Genomic DNA, 26,421 nt, shown 5'->3' on the forward strand with positions numbered 1-26,421 from the left:
ATTATATTTTTGGGAATTATCCACAAAATTATATTATTTTATTGAATTTTATTCAATATTTTTTTTCTGTCTTGAATGCGTATAAATCAGATGGTCGAAACAAATGATTATATTAATTTAACGGGGAAAGTACTGTTAAAAAAGATTATATGTTTAGCATGATTTTAATAGATCGGGATTCCGATCCCGGGGATACCCTCTGGGTCCGCCACTGTGTTATTAAAATTAATCAGAGGTATTGTATTACAGAACACAATCGAATAAAACGCCCGTTAATTAGAATTTAATAAACAGGAAATATGTACCGACCTGTATCCGGGACTCTAATCAACAAATTTATACATGTGTGCACATATTACAATAAAAATTCTAGCATTCCATGTGAAAAGTGTTTTTAAAATCATGATTTATAAGAATGATAAAAAAGTTGGGATATTTGAGGGAATTAACACTCCATGGCTATACATGTACATGTATATGCATATATGAGATTGGACATGGTCAGATTCTGGCACATGGTTTTCAGACTAATCAATTACAAATACCATATCAACATATTCGGATATCTTACATGTAATATCCATATCGGAGTATAGTTTATTTACCAAGCGCAGATCCAGAGAATTTGGAAATGGGTTCCAAAACATATGATATTATCTACCCATTTTTGCCAAAGTTTTGCACAGATTATTAAAATTTTCGAAACAGAAGGGCATTTTGAAAAGACCAGCAGTCAAAATTTACATGCATTTTTTGCTTTATTCATAAACTTTGGGCATGCAACCAAACTTTTCATACTATCAATATATATAAATTTGAGTTTCGCTTTGCTTTTGATATACCCTAATATAAAATACTCCCATTTGACTCCCATCCATACCTATACACATTTTGACCATCTAATTTAATTCCAATTCTGAGTTCTTGGTATTACTATCTCACATTTATCTCCTGACTTATCCAAATATTTCTACTTGCTCATACTGACATTTTTTATCATCATTCTATCACATTATAAAGGAATTGTATACATTAATAAAACTAGTTATAGGTTTATGATACCTTGTAGTCCTTATTTTAACTAAAAACTAAAAAAACAAAACAAAACAAAAGAACAAACAAACAAAAAAGGAACGTCCGCGGGAGACCCTATACTGACCAAAAACTATCAACATAAAATCAAGATTCATGATTCGGGTATGTACAGCCTCTTTGAAAACTATTGTCAAACGGGCGATACTGGCAAGTGGCGAAAGGGCCTTCGCTATTCATAATTTTACTTTACACGTTGCTACATTCCCCTGTCTTACATCCCGTTCTCGTTTCTTACATAATAACTAAGAGGAAAACATCAATTTATTCGGTAAGGATATTGATAATTGAGACAAGCTTTTTGCGTAAATGCTTTATGCAACCTTGCAACCATATTAATCAAGACAAAATGTATGAATTTGGTGGTCAAAACAAAACAAGCTCTCTCATTACTGATTAAGATAGCCAATGGCATACTCCAGCAATGCAAGCTATTTTCTGACTTGGTGCCATCCTGACCTCTAGCATCTGACACGTTTATAGCCACCGCAAATGCGAATTAGCTAAACACGTGTTTTAAAATATTTTAAGTCTTTAATTTTCATAAAAGATGTTAAACCTATCGGAAATCGAGTGATAAAAATCACAAATATTTGTTAAATACCTAGAAAACATTTGTAATAAAGACAGGTGTCAAAATGACCAGCAATTTTGAATTAGGTGGTTAATTTGATATGTTCATTTCGTAAATTTTAAAATCAGTAATTTTGTCAACCGGAATTAAACACTCAAAAAGTTAAAAACCAAATACGAAGTTCATATTTACTGCATTTACCAAGGATTTCCAGGATGACTGGATTTTCTCATCAGGAAGGTCATTTGTTTTTCTTCAGTTTAGTCACCTCCTGTGTTATGGTAAAGAAACTGTATAAAACGTTTTAAATGGTAAATAGTTTACTATAATTGAGTTGATTTCAAAGAACGGCGGAACGAGCGTTATGCAATATGGCGCTCGGAAGTAAGAGATTGGGGTATGCAGGAACGGAATTCCAACCTCTTACGTTGTAGGAGTAGCCAATGGCAATGCATTTTCTTGCTTCAAAGTCGGTCTAAATGTTGAAATACCAAATACGATTTAGATTTTATTTGGTGTAAACTGCTCAAGGGATTTTGGTAATGATTTTATGAAGAGTAGGCATCACATGTAAATGTGATTATTATTACTGTTGGTGAACTCCAGTAGGAGATAATTGGGTGGGCAGACATGTATAGGATTTTTGAGTTTTTCAGAAAACGGCTGTTTTGCTTGAAAATATTTAACTTTAGTACTATATGCTATTCTTTGCAGATAAAATTTATTCAGTATTTGGTTTTTAATTGAGATTTCAAATAAAACAAATTTATTACTCTCTTTAAAACTGCACACACCTTTACTTCAGAGCAAACTAACATTAGAAATTTAACACAAAATGACTGTTAGATAAAGTTTAAAAAGAGATGATTTATTTCAATTCTTTCGTGGAAAATTACTAGGTAATGGGTAATTAATGGTTTCAATTATTGAGTAATTACAGTGCATATATACTATCATGTTTGGACAGTACTTATTATTACACTTCATTGTCAGTTTAATCAAACAATGCATCAACCCTGGCCATTATTTTATTTTAAATAACAAAAAAAAGTCTATTCTAAATCATCAAAAGAGAGAAATAAATATACTTGTATAATGCTGGAACATCCACCTTTTCAAAATTTCCTGTTCAAAACGTCCAAGGTCTAAATTTCCTAGGCCGAAAAATCCACTGGCAGAAATGTCCTACATTCAATAATTGAACTGAACGGTTTTTAAAAATTTAATTTAGTACCATTGGAAGTGAAGCTCTTGGTTCTTGAATGTCAGCTAGCATTCTATTTTTTACTTGATATATCATATTTTGTTGACATTTCATCTCATTTTTCATGCGATAGAAATCAGCAAACATCATCTAGGTAGCTTTCTTTTAAGTTGTGCACTGCATGGGCTTTTTTGTTTTTCTGGTGACAGTTTTATGGGTGAATATAAGATGAATATTATTTCTATTCATAATTTTAAATCTCTGTTAGCCAGTTATAAACATGTATCATGCATATGATTTCTCAAGGAAGTAAATTTATATAAGGTTAAAATTCACTTTTATCAATGCATATTTTAATGTTTTGTGAAATTCTAATAATTCAGCATTATGGAGCAATATTGTCCATTTCATACAATTTAACTTGATATTTTAGCCAGCCCCCTTGACTATGGAACTACTTCAATTAAGTATCCCAATACACTTAAAGCATGCATGTAAATTTCAAATGGTACAATCCATTGACAGTTGACAGCACTTATTGAACCCTGTTTAAAAAAATATGCATTTTATATTATATAAACAATATATAGTAATTTTTTCTTGTTTTTTGGTGTTTTAAAGTTAAAATATAAGATCAGTTTTCAATTGTCGGTTAAATGAAGGGATATAATCAACTTTGGGTCGGTTTACACTGCAACATAAACTGCTAAATGGTTTGTTTAGAGTGAATTGACCCGAAGTCTTGTATAACCCATAATCTAACCAGCAATTGAAAACGGTCCTTAAGTAAAGTTTTTAAACAGTTTTTGATGGCCTGTTAAATACACATTTCGGTCATGATCTATCTTATATTAAATATATTTGACTAGGTAGATGTGCTTCATCAACAATCAAATCATATGATCACTATCTTTAGGGACTTGTCTTTACATAAAGGTAAATAGTTAGGCTATGTTACAAAGTTTCAGGATATTGTCTTTCCCATATGTATTAATTGATAATCAAAGACTTTTTTAGACATTCAGATACCTTTTATCCTGATTTTTAGCTCTGTTGCACATAGAGCAGTTACAAAAATCTGTCTATTCAATTCTATTTTTTCATCCTTGATCTTCTATACATGTTCTTCTTGTAATTATCACTTTCTAGAAATTTGGTAGCTGATATACCTCTATGGCCTAGATAAGTGCATAACCTGTCAAATCCCATTATACAGGAAGATTTACCTGTAATGGTTTACCTGTGTAATTGCAAGTAATTACCACACCTAGCATACCAGAAGGTGAAAGTTAACCAGATGCATTTGAAATTTTAAGTTTGTGGAAGTAGTTTTACCATCAACAAATGGGTGGTATTATATTGAAATCACCATGTTTGTCAGTTTGTCCATCCAACATTCTGTCCTAGGTAGAAACAGATGTACTATATTACTTTTGTTCTATTCAATGTTTAATGTGTAAGTTTAATTGACAGAAAAATAGAGCTTTTTGTCACATTTTATGTGAAATATGAATTTTAAAACTGTGGTTTTAGTACTTAGAAAGGGTTGAATTGAAATTCACTAAAACAACATAGATATATTTGTAATGAACTTATTTTGAGTTGCTTGTTCTTGAAAATGTCTTGTTTTTGAAGCTTGACAAATTATTGAACAATCTTCAACTGTTACTATGTTAAAAGTACATATACACTGTTACTATGGTAAACGTACATACAAATTTCTGAACAGTTATGAAAAAATGCACCATTGTTCATATTCTAAGGTATTTTTTTTTCAGGGTTACCGAAAGCATGCCTTAGTTACACGAAGATCAAGATACCAGCCATATATATACAAGATTATTTATTCAAAGATTTGATTGTTTTTGGACGACTCATGCAAAAGAATTGTGCAGATCAGATACCAAGTGATATGCTTTAGTTCAAGACCTTGTGTGAGATTCATCAGTGGATAATTATTCTACCTGATCACAGATATTTCTAAAACTTTTATGTGGAGTCTGTTATATCTTTTGATTGTACTAGTACTAACAGGACAGATTTATTTCATTGTGAAAATTGTTCATTCTTTAATACAAGAAAAGACCTGTTTGAAGACACACCAATGGAATGCAGTTGTGACTTATCACTGAGAAAGAAAATGCACGTATGTGTGGTGATTGTTATACCTTTTGATATCATTCTATTCAAAGTATTTTGTTGTAGATATTACATAAACAGTAATACTACTGTTCGAAGAAATAATACACATTAAACAAAAATTGTTTTTTTTCTATTTCTTGCAAAATGTTTTTGTAATTAAAATGTTCTTGTAATTGTTAATTTTTCAAAACTCGTGATAAGGTTTATTGGATTTCTTTTTAAATCAGTTTAAGAATTGAAGACACAATTAAGTTGTGATATTTTAAAAAAGATGTGTAATAGTTCATAAAAATTATCTCCCCTTTGCTGAATGCAGCAAAGTTACCTCCCTTGGTTAAAACATATTTATCTGAAGAAATCAAATGTTGTTTGTAATTATGAAATTGTAGAAAAAAATGAATCTTTAGAATGATTAATATAACTTATCAGATTTCCCATGGGAAGAGTCCACTCTTCCCTTGGGAACAAAAGATCCTATGGAAAAAATTAATCCTCCCATGGGAAAACAAGTTCCCATAGGAACTCTACACTTCCCTTGGAAAATGTAAATTTTCCATGGGAACTCCAGATATTCCCATGGGAAAATTAATTTCCCATATGGAATCTGACTTAAATCCTTCATAATTTTTTCTTGCTATTTTTTTTATCTCTTTGCATGTCAGATATGCTTAGGCTACTATAGTACTACATGATCAGTAAAAAAAATCCTTCTACACTTTTCTTTAAGCATGCCAAATTTGCTGCTTCCGGAATGGCAAATTAGTCCGGCAGAGAGTTATTATTTTTTTCCTCCTGACATCAATCATGTACTGATATCGTTTTATTACATAGTTATCATATGTCAGGAAGCGGTAAAGGAGGTATATATATATATATATATAGGACTAGGAAAAGGAGGCGCCAAACGACAAAGGAAAGTTTTGCGTGATAACATCTAAGATATCACCAAACCAGCTATCCTTTGTCTTGCACGAAGAGGTGGTGTCAAACGTATCTCTGGGCTTATCGATGAAGAGACTCGTGGGGTCTTGAAAGTTTTCTTGGAAAATGTAATTCGTGATGCAGTCACCTACACCGAGCATGCCAAGAGAAAAACTGTCAAAGGTATGGATGTCGTCTATAACCTGATGAGACAAGGAGGCACTTGCACTAATATGAATATCTAGCCACTGTCCCTCGTGAACCCTGAAAGGAGACTTCTCCGTTTCTGTATTATTTATTATTATATCATTCAACTCAATGGAAGATATAACCCCGATCAAATAGGTTTTGACGTTGCATTCATTGAAAATTTACTTCTGTAGGGTGTAAAATTAACAAAAAAGTGTGTACACTTATGGTTACAAGCATACTAGGAAGCAAGCAAAAGTAGTAAAATAGCCGTCAATTTACCAATGTTTTGTTTTAAACTTTGCCTTGTTTTTCTTAGTCCACGCTACCTGTACAGACGTTAGCTTAAATCCTAGAGCTCTAACAGTTTCATTTTTTAGTCTAATTGCTCCTATTGGTTTATTCTGGCTATTCCAACATTCTAAAATTTATAGGTAAAAATTATAAAATCCATGTAGGAATAGCCGGAACGGTTGTATAGGCTAAAAACCACTAATTCCACTTTCCATAGGCTTCTATGCTAATTTCACAATATTCAATGGCTTCTCTGGACTTTACCTTAACTTTAACCTGCAGAGGACTATATATCAGCATGATTCTACATATGTCAGCTCACAATCCTCAGAATGGCATGTGGGGTTAGCAGACTTGCAGTGCAGTACTGGTCACCGGAAGTGAAGTGTCTATAAATAGCATGGGAAATCTCAGTGTTTTCACAAGATAGGGGTATATTTAAAAATCATTATGGAGATTAGGCTTCACATCACAAGAAGCAAAATGCACCTATAAAATGTACAGAAATGTTTTTCCTTTCAGAAACTGTTTAAATTTTTTAAATAAGATGAGAACTTTTTTCACAGCACTATGAGGAACAGGGGTAATTTCTGCGTAGGACTATTTTTGCGTACGTTCCAAATGCTCATTGGTTGAATTGGTGGTCTGTAACCTAAAGAGTCACTTTTTGTCTTAGAAAAAATAAATAACTATACAGGTATCTTCCTACACACATACTGAATGCATTTGCAAAGTTTCAGTGAAATGTGACAAGCACTTTTTTAAATATTTGATTTTTAAATATAGGGTAACCAAGTTGTGCGAGCAAAAAAGTGACAATATTCTACCATACTTAAATGCATTAAATATTTGCAAAGAACTTTTTCTGACTTTTCAAATAAAAAATATCAATCACAACTTGTTTTTTAACAATATTAATGAAGAAATAGTTTTAAAAGTAATCATTTTCTGAGAAATTGGTCTATTTTTAAAAATTTATTTCTGACATGCCTCCCCCTTTTTCTTGATCACATGTCAAAAATCCTAAATCTTTAAATTTTCACAAAAGGTGATATATTTGGCTTTAAATTTGTAAATACAGTGTTTTCACATTAAAACATGACCAGTAAAGGGCACCTAAAGCAAAAAAAGTACTCAATAATGGATTTTCCATGTTGCCATAGGGGAATGCTGATATGGCCTTAACCGCAGTAATGAAAGTGAGTTTTTCCTCATTTCTAACCTAATTTTTGCTCAAATCTACACAAAACTTGATTTCAAGTGCTTATTACCATCATATTTAGGTAAATATAGCCCTCAAAGTTTAATATTTGATATTTTTACTAAATTTTCTACACTTTTTACAAGATAGGACATAAAAATCAGCCAAAAAGACCAATTTTCCATAATTTGGACCTATAACTTAAACAAATGCATATTTTGAAGGATTTTTGTAGTGTATTCCTCTCATGGCAAAGTTAACAAGATCTTCAAGTAGTTTAAAGCTATTTCAAGAAACTTTTCATTTTGCCATGGCTTCAGCTTAAGGCTAAAAACCACTAATTCCACTTTCCATAGGCTTCTATGCTAATTTCACAATATTCAATGGCTTCTCTGGACTTTACCTTAACTTTAACCTGCAGAGGACTATATATCAGCATGATTCTACATATGTCAGCTCACAATCCTCAGAATGGCATGTGGGGTTAGCAGACTTGCAGTGCAGTACTGGTCACCGGAAGTGAAGTGTCTATAAATAGCATGGGAAATCTCAGTGTTTTCACAAGATAGGGGTATATTTAAAAATCATTATGGAGATTAGGCTTCACATCACAAGAAGCAAAATGCACCTATAAAATGTACAGAAATGTTTTTCCTTTCAGAAACTGTTTAAATTTTTTAAATGAGATGAGAACTTTTTTCACAGCACTATGAGGAACAGGGGTAATTTCTGCGTAGGACTATTTTTGCGTACGTTCCAAATGCTCATTGGTTGAATTGGTGGTCTGTAACCTGTATAAACAAGGAATTAAGTTTGTGTATACTGTAAAAACAAAACTTTAATTGGAATTCTAAATGTGTTGGAGTTACCTGTCACATTTTTGCTGTATGTATGAAATTTTATATGGGATCTGTAAAGGTTTCATGTGAAAATTCTTATTAATTTTAGACTTGCAAAGTGTTTAAAGTTTTCTTTTTTAACAAATAAAAAAAATAAGATTTTTTTTTCACAATTTTATTAAATATTCAATATTGATGATGACAATAAGTCATTGATAATACACACTTTATAAGTACATAATATTCAATCACTGATAACGTTGTAAATAAATGAAAAAGCAGTAAATAAAGTTTAAGTACACATGATTTGTTTAAAAGAATCATACAATAAATGCATAAATAAAACATACAAAAGCATAACAGCTCAAGCACTAATCAAAAGTTCACAAGTCTACTCCAGATGCAAAAGATGAGAAGCAGCGTAAGCAAACGACTGATGTGAGTTCCTGGTTCTGTAGACGAATCTTTAGTGTTGTCAGTCTGGAGTCGATCTCTCAGTATTTGCGTTTTCTTGGGACACGTTTACCATCGGCTTGGTACTGGAGCAAGATGCAGGCATGGACGGCTTCGTTTGTTTATTAATTAACTGAATTTAATTTTCAGTCTCTATCTTCTTTCCAATATTTCAACATTTTAAGTCTATATTTTATATGTTTATTACCATGAAAAAAGTTACAAATTTGGCAAAAAGAGTCTCACATTTCTCTAAAACAAATTATAATTTTGATAATAAAATGTTTAAATCCAATGTTGAATTTACCTGTAAAATTAATTCGACAATAATTATTGAAACAACATCCATTGTTCTCTGCATGTAGGAAAATCCAGAGTATATTTTTAAAATGTTGGAATAGCTAGAAGACACCCTCCTATTTACTTGCAAAACAAATACGTTTTCCTAAACGTTAATTTTCGAAATCGTACCAAAAATGAATTTTTCTCCAGATAGAAAACTTTTTTACGGTTCAAAACGTTCAATTCGATGTATGGATACCCTTTTTGGACATGATTTGAAATTTTAAAATTATGATCGAAACAAAACGGACTTTTTCATTTGCATTTTTTCCTTTAAAATGCGTAAAGAAATCGATTTCCACCGTACGAACATGATTAAAATTTCGATATCTCGACTGGAAAACCTATTTTGCAAAATCGTCCCAAAAATTGAATTTTTCTGTAGATAGAAATTTTTTATCCAGTTCAAAACGTTTAATGCAATGTATTGATGCTCTTTTGGGACATGATTTGAAATTTTAAAATTATGATGAAAAAAAATGTGCTTTTTTTATTTGATGCTTTTTCAATTTTTTTTCCTTGTAAATGCGTAAAATAATCGATTTCCACCGTACAAACATGATTAAAATTTCGATATCTCGACTGGAAAAACTATTTTGCAAAATCGTCCCAAAAATTGAATTTTTCTGCAGATAACAATTTTTTATCCAGTTCAAAACGTTTAATGCGATGTATTGATGGCCTTTTGGGACATGATTTGAAATTTTAAAATTATGATCGAAAAAAATGTGCTTTTTTATTTGATGCTTTTTCCAATTTTTTCCCTTCAAAATGCGTAAAATAATCGATTTCCAAAATGATTAAAATTTCGATATCTCGACTGGAAAAACTATTTCGCAAAAAATCCTCTATCCGCAGAAAAATTCAATTTTTGGGACGATTTTGCAAAATAGTTTTTCCAGTCGAGATATCGAAATTTTAATCATGTTTGTACGGTGGAAATCGATCATTTTACGCATTTGGAAGGAAAACAATTGGAAAAAGCATCAAATCAAAAAAGCACACTTTTTTTCGTTCAAAATTTTAAAATTTTAAATCATGTCCCAAAAGGGCATCAATACATCGAATTAAACGTTTTGAAATGGAAAAAAAAATTCTATCTGCAGAAAAATTCAATTTTTTGGGACGATTTTGCAAAAAAGTTTTTTCCAGTCGAGATATCGAAATTTTAATCATGTTTGTACGGTGAAAATCGATCATTTTACTCATTTGGAAGGAAAAAAATTGGAAAAAGCATCACATAAAAAAGCACATTTTTTTTTTATCAAAATTTTAAAATTTCAAATCATGTTCCAAAAGGGGCATCAATACATCGAATTAAACGTTTTGAACTGGTAAAAAAATTATATCCGCAGAAAAATTCAATTTTTTGGGACGATTTTGCAAAATAGTTTTTTCCAGTCGAGATATCGAAATTTTAATCATGTTTGTACGGTGGAAATCGATCATTTTACGCATTTGGAAGGAAAACAATTGGAAAAAGCATCAAATCAAAAAAGCACATTTTTTTTCGTTCAAAATTTTAAAATTTTAAATCATGTCCCAAAAGGGCATCAATACATCGAATTAAACGTTTTGAACTGGTAAAAGAATTATATCTGCAGAAAAATTCATTTTTTTTTGACGATTTTGCAAAATAGTTTTTCCAGTCGAGATATCGAAATTTTAATCATGTTTGTACGGTGGAAATCGATCATTTTACGCATTTGGAAGGAAAACAATTGGAAAAAGCATCAAATCAAAAAAGCACATTTTTTTTCGTTCAAAATTTTAAAATTTTAAATCATGTCCCAAAAGGGCATCAATACATCGAATTAAACGTTTTGAAATGGAAAAAAAAATTCTATCTGCAGAAAAATTCAATTTTTTGGGATGATTTTGCAAAAAAGTTTTTTCCAGTCGAGATATCGAAATTTTAATCATGTTTGTACGGTGGAAATCGATCATTTTACGCATTTGGAAGGAAAACAATTGGAAAAAGCATCAAATCAAAAAAGCACATTTTTTTTCGTTCAAAATTTTAAAATTTTAAATCATGTCCCAAAAGGGCATCAATACATCGAATTAAACGTTTTGAACTGGTAAAAAAAATTATATCTGCAGAAAAATTCAATTTTTTGGGACGATTTTGCAAAATAGTTTTTTCCAGTCGAGATATCGAAATTTTAATCATGTTTGTACGGTGGAAATCGATCATTTTACGCATTTGGAAGGGAAACAATTGGAAAAAGCATCAAATCAAAAAAGCACACTTTTTTTCGTTCAAAATTTTAAAATTTTAAATCATGTCCCAAAAGGGCATCAATACATCGAATTAAACGTTTTGAACTGGTAAAAAAATTATATCTGCAGAAAAATTCAATTTTTTGGGACGATTTTGCAAAAAAGTTTTTTCCAGTCGAGATATCGAAATTTTAATCATGTTTGTACGGTGGAAATCGATCATTTTACGCATTTGGAAGGGAAACAATTGGAAAAAGCATCAAATCAAAAAAGCACACTTTTTTTCGTTCAAAATTTTAAAATTTTAAATCATGTCCCAAAAGGGCATCAATACATCGAATTAAACGTTTTGAACTGGTAAAAAAATTATATCTGCAGAAAAATTCAATTTTTTGGGACGATTTTGCAAAAAAGTTTTTTCCAGTCGAGATATCGAAATTTTAATCATGTTTGTACGGTGGAAATCTATCATTTTACTCATTTGGAAGGAAAAAAATTGGAAAAAGCATCACATAAAAAAGCACATTTTTTTTTTATCAAAATTTTAAAATTTCAAATCATGTTCCAAAAGGGGCATCAATACATCGAATTAAACGTTTTGAACTGGTAAAAAAATTATATCCGCAGAAAAATTCAATTTTTTGGGACGATTTTGCAAAATAGTTTTTTCCAGTCGAGATATCGAAATTTTAATCATGTTTGTACGGTGGAAATCGATCATTTTACGCATTTGGAAGGAAAACAATTGGAAAAAGCATCAAATCAAAAAAGCACACTTTTTTTCGTTCAAAATTTTAAAATTTTAAATCATGTCCCAAAAGGGCATCAATACATCGAATTAAACGTTTTGAAATGGAAAAAAAAATTCTATCTGCAGAAAAATTCAATTTTTTGGGACGATTTTGCAAAAAAGTTTTTTCCAGTCGAGATATCGAAATTTTAATCATGTTTGTACGGTGAAAATCGATCATTTTACTCATTTGGAAGGAAAAAAATTGGAAAAAGCATCACATAAAAAAGCACATTTTTTTTTTATCAAAATTTTAAAATTTCAAATCATGTTCCAAAAGGGGCATCAATACATCGAATTAAACGTTTTGAACTGGTAAAAAAATTATATCCGCAGAAAAATTCAATTTTTTGGGACGATTTTGCAAAATAGTTTTTCCAGTCGAGATATCGAAATTTTAATCATGTTTGTACGGTGGAAATCGATCATTTTACGCATTTGGAAGGAAAACAATTGGAAAAAGCATCAAATCAAAAAAGCACATTTTTTTTCGTTCAAAATTTTAAAATTTTAAATCATGTCCCAAAAGGGCATCAATACATCGAATTAAACGTTTTGAACTGGTAAAAAAAATTATATCTGCAGAAAAATTCAATTTTTTGGGACGATTTTGCAAAATAGTTTTTTCCAGTCGAGATATCGAAATTTTAATCATGTTTGTACGGTGGAAATCGATCATTTTACGCATTTGGAAGGGAAACAATTGGAAAAAGCATCAAATCAAAAAAGCACACTTTTTTTCGTTCAAAATTTTAAAATTTTAAATCATGTCCCAAAAGGGCATCAATACATCGAATTAAACGTTTTGAACTGGTAAAAAAATTATATCTGCAGAAAAATTCAATTTTTTGGGACGATTTTGCAAAATAGTTTTTCCAGTCGAGATATCGAAATTTTAATCATGTTTGTACGGTGGAAATCTATCATTTTACTCATTTGGAAGGAAAAAAATTGGAAAAAGCATCACATAAAAAAGCACATTTTTTTTTTATCAAAATTTTAAAATTTCAAATCATGTTCCAAAAGGGGCATCAATACATCGAATTAAACGTTTTGAACTGGTAAAAAAATTATATCCGCAGAAAAATTCAATTTTTTGGGACGATTTTGCAAAATAGTTTTTTCCAGTCGAGATATCGAAATTTTAATCATGTTTGTACGGTGGAAATCGATCATTTTACGCATTTGGAAGGAAAACAATTGGAAAAAGCATCAAATCAAAAAAGCACATTTTTTTTCGTTCAAAATTTTAAAATTTTAAATCATGTCCCAAAAGGGCATCAATACATCGAATTAAACGTTTTGAACTGGTAAAAAAATTATATCTGCAGAAAAATTCAATTTTTTGGGACGATTTTGCAAAATAGTTTTTTCCAGTCGAGATATCGAAATTTTAATCATGTTTGTACGGTGGAAATCGATCATTTTACGCATTTGGAAGGAAAACAATTGGAAAAAGCATCAAATCAAAAAAGCACACTTTTTTTCGTTCAAAATTTTAAAATTTTAAATCATGTCCCAAAAGGGCATCAATACATCGAATTAAACGTTTTGAAATGGAAAAAAAAATTCTATCTGCAGAAAAATTCAATTTTTTGGGACGATTTTGCAAAAAAGTTTTTTCCAGTCGAGATATCGAAATTTTAATCATGTTTGTACGGTGAAAATCGATCATTTTACTCATTTGGAAGGAAAAAAATTGGAAAAAGCATCACATAAAAAAGCACATTTTTTTTTTATCAAAATTTTAAAATTTCAAATCATGTTCCAAAAGGGGCATCAATACATCGAATTAAACGTTTTGAACTGGTAAAAAAATTATATCCGCAGAAAAATTCAATTTTTTGGGACGATTTTGCAAAATAGTTTTTTCCAGTCGAGATATCGAAATTTTAATCATGTTTGTACGGTGGAAATCGATCATTTTACGCATTTGGAAGGAAAACAATTGGAAAAAGCATCAAATCAAAAAAGCACACTTTTTTTCGTTCAAAATTTTAAAATTTTAAATCATGTCCCAAAAGGGCATCAATACATCGAATTAAACGTTTTGAAATGGAAAAAAAAATTCTATCTGCAGAAAAATTCAATTTTTTGGGACGATTTTGCAAAAAAGTTTTTTCCAGTCGAGATATCGAAATTTTAATCATGTTTGTACGGTGAAAATCGATCATTTTACTCATTTGGAAGGAAAAAAATTGGAAAAAGCATCACATAAAAAAGCACATTTTTTTTTTATCAAAATTTTAAAATTTCAAATCATGTTCCAAAAGGGGCATCAATACATCGAATTAAACGTTTTGAACTGGTAAAAAAATTATATCCGCAGAAAAATTCAATTTTTTGGGACGATTTTGCAAAATAGTTTTTCCAGTCGAGATATCGAAATTTTAATCATGTTTGTACGGTGGAAATCGATCATTTTACGCATTTGGAAGGAAAACAATTGGAAAAAGCATCAAATCAAAAAAGCACATTTTTTTTCGTTCAAAATTTTAAAATTTTAAATCATGTCCCAAAAGGGCATCAATACATCGAATTAAACGTTTTGAACTGGTAAAAAAAATTATATCTGCAGAAAAATTCAATTTTTTGGGACGATTTTGCAAAATAGTTTTTTCCAGTCGAGATATCGAAATTTTAATCATGTTTGTACGGTGGAAATCGATCATTTTACGCATTTGGAAGGGAAACAATTGGAAAAAGCATCAAATCAAAAAAGCACACTTTTTTTCGTTCAAAATTTTAAAATTTTAAATCATGTCCCAAAAGGGCATCAATACATCGAATTAAACGTTTTGAACTGGTAAAAAAATTATATCTGCAGAAAAATTCAATTTTTTGGGACGATTTTGCAAAAAAGTTTTTTCCAGTCGAGATATCGAAATTTTAATCATGTTTGTACGGTGGAAATCTATCATTTTACTCATTTGGAAGGAAAAAAATTGGAAAAAGCATCACATAAAAAAGCACATTTTTTTTTTATCAAAATTTTAAAATTTCAAATCATGTTCCAAAAGGGGCATCAATACATCGAATTAAACGTTTTGAACTGGTAAAAAAATTATATCCGCAGAAAAATTCAATTTTTTGGGACGATTTTGCAAAATAGTTTTTTCCAGTCGAGATATCGAAATTTTAATCATGTTTGTACGGTGGAAATCGATCATTTTACGCATTTGGAAGGAAAACAATTGGAAAAAGCATCAAATCAAAAAAGCACATTTTTTTTCGTTCAAAATTTTAAAATTTTAAATCATGTCCCAAAAGGGCATCAATACATCGAATTAAACGTTTTGAACTGGTAAAAAAATTATATCTGCAGAAAAATTCAATTTTTTGGGACGATTTTGCAAAATAGTTTTTTCCAGTCGAGATATCGAAATTTTAATCATGTTTGTACGGTGGAAATCGATCATTTTACGCATTTGGAAGGAAAACAATTGGAAAAAGCATCAAATCAAAAAAGCACACTTTTTTTCGTTCAAAATTTTAAAATTTTAAATCATGTCCCAAAAGGGCATCAATACATCGAATTAAACGTTTTGAAATGGAAAAAAAAATTCTATCTGCAGAAAAATTCAATTTTTTGGGACGATTTTGCAAAAAAGTTTTTTCCAGTCGAGATATCGAAATTTTAATCATGTTTGTACGGTGAAAATCGATCATTTTACTCATTTGGAAGGAAAAAAATTGGAAAAAGCATCACATAAAAAAGCACATTTTTTTTTTATCAAAATTTTAAAATTTCAAATCATGTTCCAAAAGGGGCATCAATACATCGAATTAAACGTTTTGAACTGGTAAAAAAATTATATCTGCAGAAAAATTCAATTTTTTGGGACGATTTTGCAAAATAGTTTTTTCCAGTCGAGATATCGAAATTTTAATCATGTTTGTACGGTGGAAATCGATCATTTTACGCATTTGGAAGGGAAACAATTGGAAAAAGCATCAAATCAAAAAAGCACATTTTTTTTCGTTCAAAATTTTAAAATTTTAAATCATGTCCCAAAAAGGGCATCAATACATCGAATTAAACGTTTTGAACTGGAAAAAAAAATTCTATCTGCAGAAAAATTCAATTTTTTTTGACGATTTTGCAAAATAGTTTTTCCAGTCGAGATATCGAAATTTTAATCATGTTTGTACGGTGAAAATCGATCATTTTACGCATTTGGAAGGGAAACAATTGGAAAAAGCATCAAATCAAAAAAGCACATTTTTTTTCGTTCAAAATTTTAAAATTTCAAATCATGTTCCAAAAGGGGCATCAATACATCGAATTAAACGTTTTGAACTGGTAAAAAAATTATATCCGCAGAAAAATTCAATTTTTTGGGACGATTTTGCAAAATAGTTTTTTCCAGTCGAGATATCGAAATTTTAATCATGTTTGTACGGTGGAAATCGATCATTTTACGCATTTGGAAGGAAAAAAATTGGAAAAAGCATCAAATCAAAAAAGCACATTTTTTTTCGTTCAAAATTTTAAAATTTTAAATCATGTCCCAAAAGGGCATCAATGCATCGAATTAAACGTTTTGAACTGGTAAAAAAATTATATCCGCAGAAAAATTCAATTTTTTGGGACGATTTTGCAAAATAGTTTTTTCCAGTCGAGATATCGAAATTTTAATCATGTTTGTACGGTGGAAATCGATCATTTTACGCATTTGGAAGGAAAACAATTGGAAAAAGCATCAAATCAAAAAAGCACATTTTTTTTCGTTCAAAATTTTAAAATTTTAAATCATGTCCCAAAAGGGCATCAATACATCGAATTAAACGTTTTGAACTGGTAAAAAAATTATATCTGCAGAAAAATTCAATTTTTTGGGACGATTTTGCAAAATAGTTTTTTCCAGTCGAGATATCGAAATTTTAATCATGTTTGTACGGTGGAAATCGATCATTTTACGCATTTGGAAGGAAAACAATTGGAAAAAGCATCAAATCAAAAAAGCACACTTTTTTTCGTTCAAAATTTTAAAATTTTAAATCATGTCCCAAAAGGGCATCAATACATCGAATTAAACGTTTTGAAATGGAAAAAAAAATTCTATCTGCAGAAAAATTCAATTTTTTGGGACGATTTTGCAAAAAAGTTTTTTCCAGTCGAGATATCGAAATTTTAATCATGTTTGTACGGTGAAAATCGATCATTTTACTCATTTGGAAGGAAAAAAATTGGAAAAAGCATCACATAAAAAAGCACATTTTTTTTTTATCAAAATTTTAAAATTTCAAATCATGTTCCAAAAGGGGCATCAATACATCGAATTAAACGTTTTGAACTGGTAAAAAAATTATATCCGCAGAAAAATTCAATTTTTTGGGACGATTTTGCAAAATAGTTTTTTCCAGTCGAGATATCGAAATTTTAATCATGTTTGTACGGTGGAAATCGATCATTTTACGCATTTGGAAGGAAAACAATTGGAAAAAGCATCAAATCAAAAAAGCACATTTTTTTTCGTTCAAAATTTTAAAATTTTAAATCATGTCCCAAAAGGGCATCAATACATCGAATTAAACGTTTTGAACTGGTAAAAGAATTATATCTGCTGAAAAATTCAATTTTTTTTGACGATTTTGCAAAATAGTTTTTCCAGTCGAGATATCGAAATTTTAATCATGTTTGTACGGTGGAAATCGATCATTTTACGCATTTGGAAGGAAAACAATTGGAAAAAGCATCAAATCAAAAAAGCACATTTTTTTTCGTTCAAAATTTTAAAATTTTAAATCATGTCCCAAAAGGGCATCAATACATCGAATTAAACGTTTTGAACTGGAAAAAAAAATTCTATCTGCAGAAAAATTCAATTTTTTGGGACGATTTTGCAAAAAAGTTTTTTCCAGTCGAGATATCGAAATTTTAATCATGTTTGTACGGTGGAAATCGATCATTTTACGCATTTGGAAGGAAAACAATTGGAAAAAGCATCAAATCAAAAAAGCACATTTTTTTTCGTTCAAAATTTTAAAATTTTAAATCATGTCCCAAAAGGGCATCAATACATCGAATTAAACGTTTTGAACTGGTAAAAAAATTATATCCGCAGAAAAATTCAATTTTTTGGGACGATTTAGCAAAATAGTTTTTTCCAGTCGAGATATCGAAATTTTAATCATGTTTGTACGGTGGAAATCTATCATTTTACTCATTTGGAAGGAAAAAAATTGGAAAAAGCATCACATAAAAAAGCACATTTTTTTTTTATCAAAATTTTAAAATTTCAAATCATGTTCCAAAAGGGGCATCAATACATCGAATTAAACGTTTTGAACTGGTAAAAAAATTATATCCGCAGAAAAATTCAATTTTTTGGGACTATTTTGCAAAATAGTTTTTTCCAGTCGAGATATCGAAATTTTAATCATGTTTGTACGGTGGAAATCGATCATTTTACGCATTTGGAAGGGAAACAATTGGAAAAAGCATCAAATCAAAAAAGCACATTTTTTTTCGTTCAAAATTTTAAAATTTCAAATCATGTTCCAAAAGGGGCATCAATACATCGAATTAAACGTTTTGAACTGGTAAAAAAATTATATCCGCAGAAAAATTCAATTTTTTGGGACGATTTTGCAAAATAGTTTTTTCCAGTCGAGATATCGAAATTTTAATCATGTTTGTACGGTGGAAATCGATCATTTTACGCATTTGGAAGGAAAAAAATTGGAAAAAGCATCAAATCAAAAAAGCACATTTTTTTTCGTTCAAAATTTTAAAATTTTAAATCATGTCCCAAAAGGGCATCAATGCATCGAATTAAACGTTTTGAACTGGTAAAAAAATTATATCCGCAGAAAAATTCAATTTTTTGGGACGATTTTGCAAAATAGTTTTTTCCAGTCGAGATATCGAAATTTTAATCATGTTTGTACGGTGGAAATCGATCATTTTACGCATTTGGAAGGAAAACAATTGGAAAAAGCATCAAATCAAAAAAGCACATTTTTTTTCGTTCAAAATTTTAAAATTTTAAATCATGTCCCAAAAGGGCATCAATACATCGAATTAAACGTTTTGAACTGGTAAAAAAATTATATCTGCAGAAAAATTCAATTTTTTGGGACGATTTTGCAAAATAGTTTTTTCCAGTCGAGATATCGAAATTTTAATCATGTTTGTACGGTGGAAATCGATCATTTTACGCATTTGGAAGGGAAACAATTGGAAAAAGCATCAAATCAAAAAAGCACATTTTTTTTCGTTCAAAATTTTAAAATTTTAAATCATGTCCCAAAAGGGCATCAATACATCGAATTAAACGTTTTGAACTGGTAAAAAAATTATATCTGCAGAAAAAATCAATTTTTTGGGACGATTTTGCAAAATAGTTTTTTCCAGTCGAGATATCGAAATTTTAATCATGTTTGTACGGTGGAAATCGATCATTTTACGCATTTGGAAGGAAAACAATTGGAAAAAGCATCAAATCAAAAAAGCACACTTTTTTTCGTTCAAAATTTTAAAATTTTAAATCATGTCCCAAAAGGGCATCAATACATCGAATTAAACGTTTTGAACTGGTAAAAAAATTATATCTGCAGAAAAATTCAATTTTTTGGGACGATTTTGCAAAATAGTTTTTTCCAGTCGAGATATCGAAATTTTAATCATGTTTGTACGGTGGAAATCGATCATTTTACGCATTTGGAAGGAAAAAAATTGGAAAAAGCATCAAATAAAAAAAGCACATTTTTTTTTTATCAAAATTTTAAAATTTTAAATCATGTCCCAAAAGGGCATCAATACATCGAATTAAACGTTTTGAACTGGTAAAAAAATTATATCTGCAGAAAAATTCAATTTTTTGGGACGATTTTGCAAAATAGTTTTTTCCAGTCGAGATATCGAAATTTTAATCATGTTTGTACGGTGGAAATCGATCATTTTACGCATTTGGAAGGAAAAAAATTGGAAAAAGCATCAAATAAAAAAAGCACATTTTTTTTTTATCAAAATTTTAAAATTTCAAATCATGTTCCAAAAGGGGCATCAATACATCGAATTAAACGTTTTGAACTGGTAAAAAAATTATATCCGCAGAAAAATTCAATTTTTTGGGACGATTTTGCAAAATAGTTTTTTCCAGTCGAGATATCGAAATTTTAATCATGTTTGTACGGTGGAAATCGATTATTTTACGCATTTTGGAGGAAAAAAATTGGAAGAAGCACAAATAAAAAAGCACAATATTGGTGCCAGTATATGCATTGGGGTTAGAAAACAACCTTTTGTTAGAAAATTTTGTTATTTTCGTGAAAATACTGGCGAAAGTGAGCAATCAGGGCGTTGGACTTGGTGCAGGCAAACTTATACATATAGATATAGATATAGATATATATATTCGAAAAACTGAAATTGTTGTGCTTTTATAATGGGAACAAGATATTCAATTTTTTTTTTAGCTATGTTCAGGGGCTGATCCAGGATTTTAGATTAGGGGGCGCACAGTTTGAAATACTTGAGGTTAATTTTATGAAATATTCTTCTGGAGTGGGTGCAATGCAAATATCTTTTGTGGTAAATTAACGAGAAATAAGTTTCAACCTAAAACCGCCTAAATCTACCCCTGAAAACCCATGCTTTGCAAATTTTAGCGAGGGGGCACTCCCCCGCCTAATTCCGCCACTGGTGTTGTAGACTAAACTCTTGAATCGGTGAGTTCTAGATCTTTAAGAAAAAATAAATATTGCAAGGTGCTCTCTGGTTTTCAAGTAATCATGTAAATCATTTAGAATAATGATATTGACGTTTAATGATAGTTATTATACATGTTAACGATGTACTGTATATTCCCAGTGAAAAAATAAGGAAATCCTGAAAAGTACCTTAACATCGTTGCGTGTTGTCGACTATGTCTAATATTTATATTCATCATATTACACCCCCCCCTCTTGACACATGCATATTGGCAAACATACCGAAGCTAAATACTTATTTTTGACCCTGATAGCGAGTCATGTACATGGTCCATGTATTACCTGCTTACAAAACATGTCTGGAAAATATATAAATAAAAGAAAAAAATATAATTAAAAGTTGTTATCAGGAAAAGGGCGATCCATTGTCTTAATGTGATATTACTAACGATGACACCATATACTTTATCACATAAAATGCAGTAGTTGTGAAAAAAATAGTGAAATCCCGTTCTCTGTTTTTATATTCAAAACTTGACTTACGAAGACTTTTGATCTACAAGATCATTCAGTATCTAGACACTAATCACGCCATTAGTTGGAACTCGACTTTTGTACTATGGATTCAGTAGTGAAAAATATCAGATAATGAACTTCACTTATGCCCATGCGCCCCAAATTTCTTTCTGGATCCGCCACTGAAATAACATTGCTATACATCACCACGACCAATAATTTCCTATTTGCAAAAAAGGTGTAATTTTTGTTCATATCACCGTGTATGTATCTCTGGTCAAGAAATCGGTCTTTAATTTTTTTAGTATTTTCTTCCGTATGTTTTTTTCATTATTATATTTGTTAAAACTTTACTATGTAAAAAAATCCTTCTTCAACATCTCGTATTTTGACAAAAAATATATGTTCTGTATATAACGACTTTGCTGAATATTTCAAGTACACCAATTATGTGTGAAATGGTACATGTATAATGTCCACGAATGGCCGATGTTTGCTTTCATTCAGATTTGTAGGAAGTAGATTCATACTAGAATATTTATGCCTAGAAATACTCCCAAAAGTTTCTGCCCCACCCCCTACATACACTATAATTATCTTTGGGAACGCGATAGTACATATGACGTCATTAATGCATTTATTTTCTCAGTAGTACCTCAATTTGGACTCTGGGTCAGTTTGTCTTGACATGGTAGGCTAAAAACCACTAATTCCACTTCCCATAGGCTTCTATGCTAATTTCACAATATTCAATGGCTTCTCTGGACTTTACCTTAACTTTAACCTGCAGAGGACTAAAGAGATAGATTTAAAAGTAATCATTTTCTGAGAAATTGGTCTATTTTTAAAAATTTATTTCTGACATGCCTCCCCCTTTTTCTTGATCACATGTCAAAAATCCTAAATCTTTAAATTTTCACAAAAGGTGATATATTTGGCTTTAAATTTGTAAATACAGTGTTTTCACAATAAAAAATGACCAGTAAAGGGCACCTAAAGCAAAAAAAGTACTCAATATTGGATTTTCCATGTTGCCATAGGGGAATGCTTATATGGCCTTAACCGCAGTAATGAAAGTGAGTTTTTCCTCATTTCTAACCTAATTTTTGCTCAAATCTACACAGAACTTGATTTCAAGTGCTTATTACCACCATATTTAGGTAAATATAGCCCTCAAAGTTTAATATTTGATATTTTTACTAAATTTTCTACACTTTTTACAAGATAGGACATAAAAATCAGCCAAAAAGACCAATTTTCCATAATTTGGACCTATAACTTAAAAAAATGCATATTTTGAAGGATTTTTGTAGTGTATTCCTCTCATGCCAAAGTTAACAAGATCTTCAAGTAGTTTAAAGCTATTTCAAGAAACTTTTCATTTTGCCATGGCTTCAGCTTAAGGCTAAAAACCACTAATTCCACTTCCCATGGGCTTCTATGCTAATTTCACAATATTCAATGGCTTTTCTGGACTTTACCTTAACTTTAACCTGCAGAGGACTATATATCAGCATGATTCTACATATGTCAGCTCACAATCCTCAGAATGGCATGTGGGGTTAGCAGACTTGCAGTGCAGTACTGGTCACCGGAAGTGAAGTGTCTATAAATAGCATGGGAAATCCCAGCGTTTTCACAAGATAGTGGTATATTTAGAAATCATTATGGAGATTAGGCTTCACATCACAAGAAGCAAAATGCACCTATAAAATGTACAGAAATGTTTTTCCTTTCAGAAACTGTTTAAATTTTTTAAATAAGATGAGAACTTTTTTCACAGCACTATGAGGAACAGGGGTAATTTCTGCGTAGGACTATTTTTGCGTACGTTCCAAATGCTCATTGGTTGAATTGGTGGTCTGTAACCTGGTATAGACTAGAAATTCGCACAGCAGAAACGTTTTCTTCATTAAGGTCTTTCCCCACAGGAGGAGGACCTTAAGTACTGCGATTATTTTGATCATTTTTTTTCTTCCGTAACTTCCCAAAACGGATTTGGCAAGAAGAGTATGCGACACATTGTTACAACACTTCACACTAAATCTAAATCACTAGATCAATGCGTTACGGATTTGCGGGGAATTAGCATGTTAACATGCCTTGAGTTATCTCCCCTAACACCGATTTGTCATTCTTGCATCTATAGAAAAAAACCGATACTGAAAAATTAATCAAAGGAACCAATGTTAAGTGCATAATGTTTGTATGGTACTTGGTCAACAAAAATGTACCGTCGGTCAAAGCGGTCACACTATTCCTTGCACGAGTTATCTAACGTTAACCGTAATCAGTGTCCGTCAATTGAAATAAGTTTCAACCTAAAACCGCCTAAATCTACCCCTGAAAACCCATGCTTTGCAAATTTTAGCGAGGGGGCACTCCCCCGCCTAATTCCGCCACTGGTGTTGTAGACTAAACTCTTGAATCGGTGAGTTCTAGATCTTTAAGAAAAAAATAAATATTGCAAGGTGCTCTCTGGTTTTCAAGTAATCATGTAAATCATTTAGAATAATGATATTGACGTTTAATGATAGTTATTATACATGTTAACGATGTACTGTATATTCCCAGTGAAAAAATAAGGAAATCCTGAAAAGTACATTAACATCGTTGCGTGTTGTCGACTATGTCTAATATTTATATTCATCATATTACACCCCCCCCTCTTGACACATGCATATTGGCAAACATACCGAAGCTAAATACTTATTTTTGACCCTGATAGCGAGTCATGTACATGGTCCATGTATTACCTGCTTACAAAACATGTCTGGAAAATATATAAATAAAAGAAAAAAATATAATTAAAAGTTGTTATCAGGAAAAGGGCGATCCATTGTCTTAATGTGATATTACTAACGATGACACCATATACTTTATCACATAAAATGCAGTAGTTGTGAAAAAAATAGTGAAATCCCGTTCTCTGTTTTTATATTCAAAACTTGACTTACGAAGACTTTTGATCTACAAGATCATTCAGTATCTAGACACTAATCACGCCATTAGTTGGAACTCGACTTTTGTACTATGGATTCAGTAGTGAAAAATATCAGATAATGAACTTCACTTATGCCCATGCGCCCCAAATTTCTTTCTGGATCCGCCACTGAAATAACATTGCTATACATCACCACGACCAATAATTTCCTATTTGCAAAAAAGGTGTAATTTTTGTTCATATCACCGTGTATGTATCTCTGGTCAAGAAATCGGTCTTTAATTTTTTTAGTATTTTCTTCCGTATGTTTTTTTCATTATTATATTTGTTAAAACTTTACTATGTAAAAAAATCCTTCTTCAACATCTCGTATTTTGACAAAAAATATATGTTCTGTATATAACGACTTTGCTGAATATTTCAAGTACACCAATTATGTGTGAAATGGTACATGTATAATGTCCACGAATGGCCGATGTTTGCTTTCATTCAGATTTGTAGGAAGTAGATTCATACTAGAATATTTATGCCTAGAAATACTCCCAAAAGTTTCTGCCCCACCCCCTACATACACTATAATTATCTTTGGGAACGCGATAGTACATATGACGTCATTAATGCATTTATTTTCTCAGTAGTACCTCAATTTGGACTCTGGGTCAGTTTGTCTTGACATGGTAGGCTAAAAACCACTAATTCCACTTCCCATAGGCTTCTATGCTAATTTCACAATATTCAATGGCTTCTCTGGACTTTACCTTAACTTTAACCTGCAGAGGACTAAAGAGATAGATTTAAAAGTAATCATTTTCTGAGAAATTGGTCTATTTTTAAAAATTTATTTCTGACATGCCTCCCCCTTTTTCTTGATCACATGTCAAAAATCCTAAATCTTTAAATTTTCACAAAAGGTGATATATTTGGCTTTAAATTTGTAAATACAGTGTTTTCACAATAAAAAATGACCAGTAAAGGGCACCTAAAGCAAAAAAAGTACTCAATATTGGATTTTCCATGTTGCCATAGGGGAATGCTTATATGGCCTTAACCGCAGTAATGAAAGTGAGTTTTTCCTCATTTCTAACCTAATTTTTGCTCAAATCTACACAGAACTTGATTTCAAGTGCTTATTACCACCATATTTAGGTAAATATAGCCCTCAAAGTTTAATATTTGATATTTTTACTAAATTTTCTACACTTTTTACAAGATAGGACATAAAAATCAGCCAAAAAGACCAATTTTCCATAATTTGGACCTACAACTTAAAAAAATGCATATTTTGAAGGATTTTTGTAGTGTATTCCTCTCATGCCAAAGTTAACAAGATCTTCAAGTAGTTTAAAGCTATTTCAAGAAACTTTTCATTTTGCCATGGCTTCAGCTTAAGGCTAAAAACCACTAATTCCACTTCCCATGGGCTTCTATGCTAATTTCACAATATTCAATGGCTTTTCTGGACTTTACCTTAACTTTAACCTGCAGAGGACTATATATCAGCATGATTCTACATATGTCAGCTCACAATCCTCAGAATGGCATGTGGGGTTAGCAGACTTGCAGTGCAGTACTGGTCACCGGAAGTGAAGTGTCTATAAATAGCATGGGAAATCCCAGCGTTTTCACAAGATAGTGGTATATTTAGAAATCATTATGGAGATTAGGCTTCACATCACAAGAAGCAAAATGCACCTATAAAATGTACAGAAATGTTTTTCCTTTCAGAAACTGTTTAAATTTTTTAAATAAGATGAGAACTTTTTTCACAGCACTATGAGGAACAGGGGTAATTTCTGCGTAGGACTATTTTTGCGTACGTTCCAAATGCTCATTGGTTGAATTGGTGGTCTGTAACCTGGTATAGACTAGAAATTCGCACAGCAGAAACGTTTTCTTCATTAAGGTCTTTCCCCACAGGAGGAGGACCTTAAGTACTGCGATTATTTTGATCATTTTTTTTCTTCCGTAACTTCCCAAAACGGATTTGGCAAGAAGAGTATGCGACACATTGTTACGACACTTCACACTAAATCTAAATC

General features: G+C 30.9%; 1 protein-coding gene and 1 long non-coding RNA gene across 3 annotated transcripts in view; one reads left to right on the top strand and one right to left on the bottom strand.

Moving 5' to 3' along the window:
- LOC148600280 (uncharacterized) overlaps positions 1-26,421 on the bottom strand; it is a 58,220-nt gene that overhangs the window by 20,436 nt on the left and 11,363 nt on the right. The window lies entirely within an intron of this gene.
- On the top strand, positions 793-6,412 carry LOC148600281 (uncharacterized). The gene is made up of 2 exons (XR_015917780.1): positions 793-1,363; positions 4,649-6,412. It is a non-coding gene; the product is annotated as an uncharacterized LOC148600281 (long non-coding RNA).

The sequence above is a fragment of the Perna viridis genome, chromosome 13 (assembly GCF_037379345.1).
Source record: "Perna viridis isolate PV_CMFRI_1.1 ecotype Kerala chromosome 13, ASM3737934v1, whole genome shotgun sequence".
In the NCBI taxonomy this organism is placed as follows: domain Eukaryota; kingdom Metazoa; phylum Mollusca; class Bivalvia; order Mytilida; family Mytilidae; genus Perna; species Perna viridis.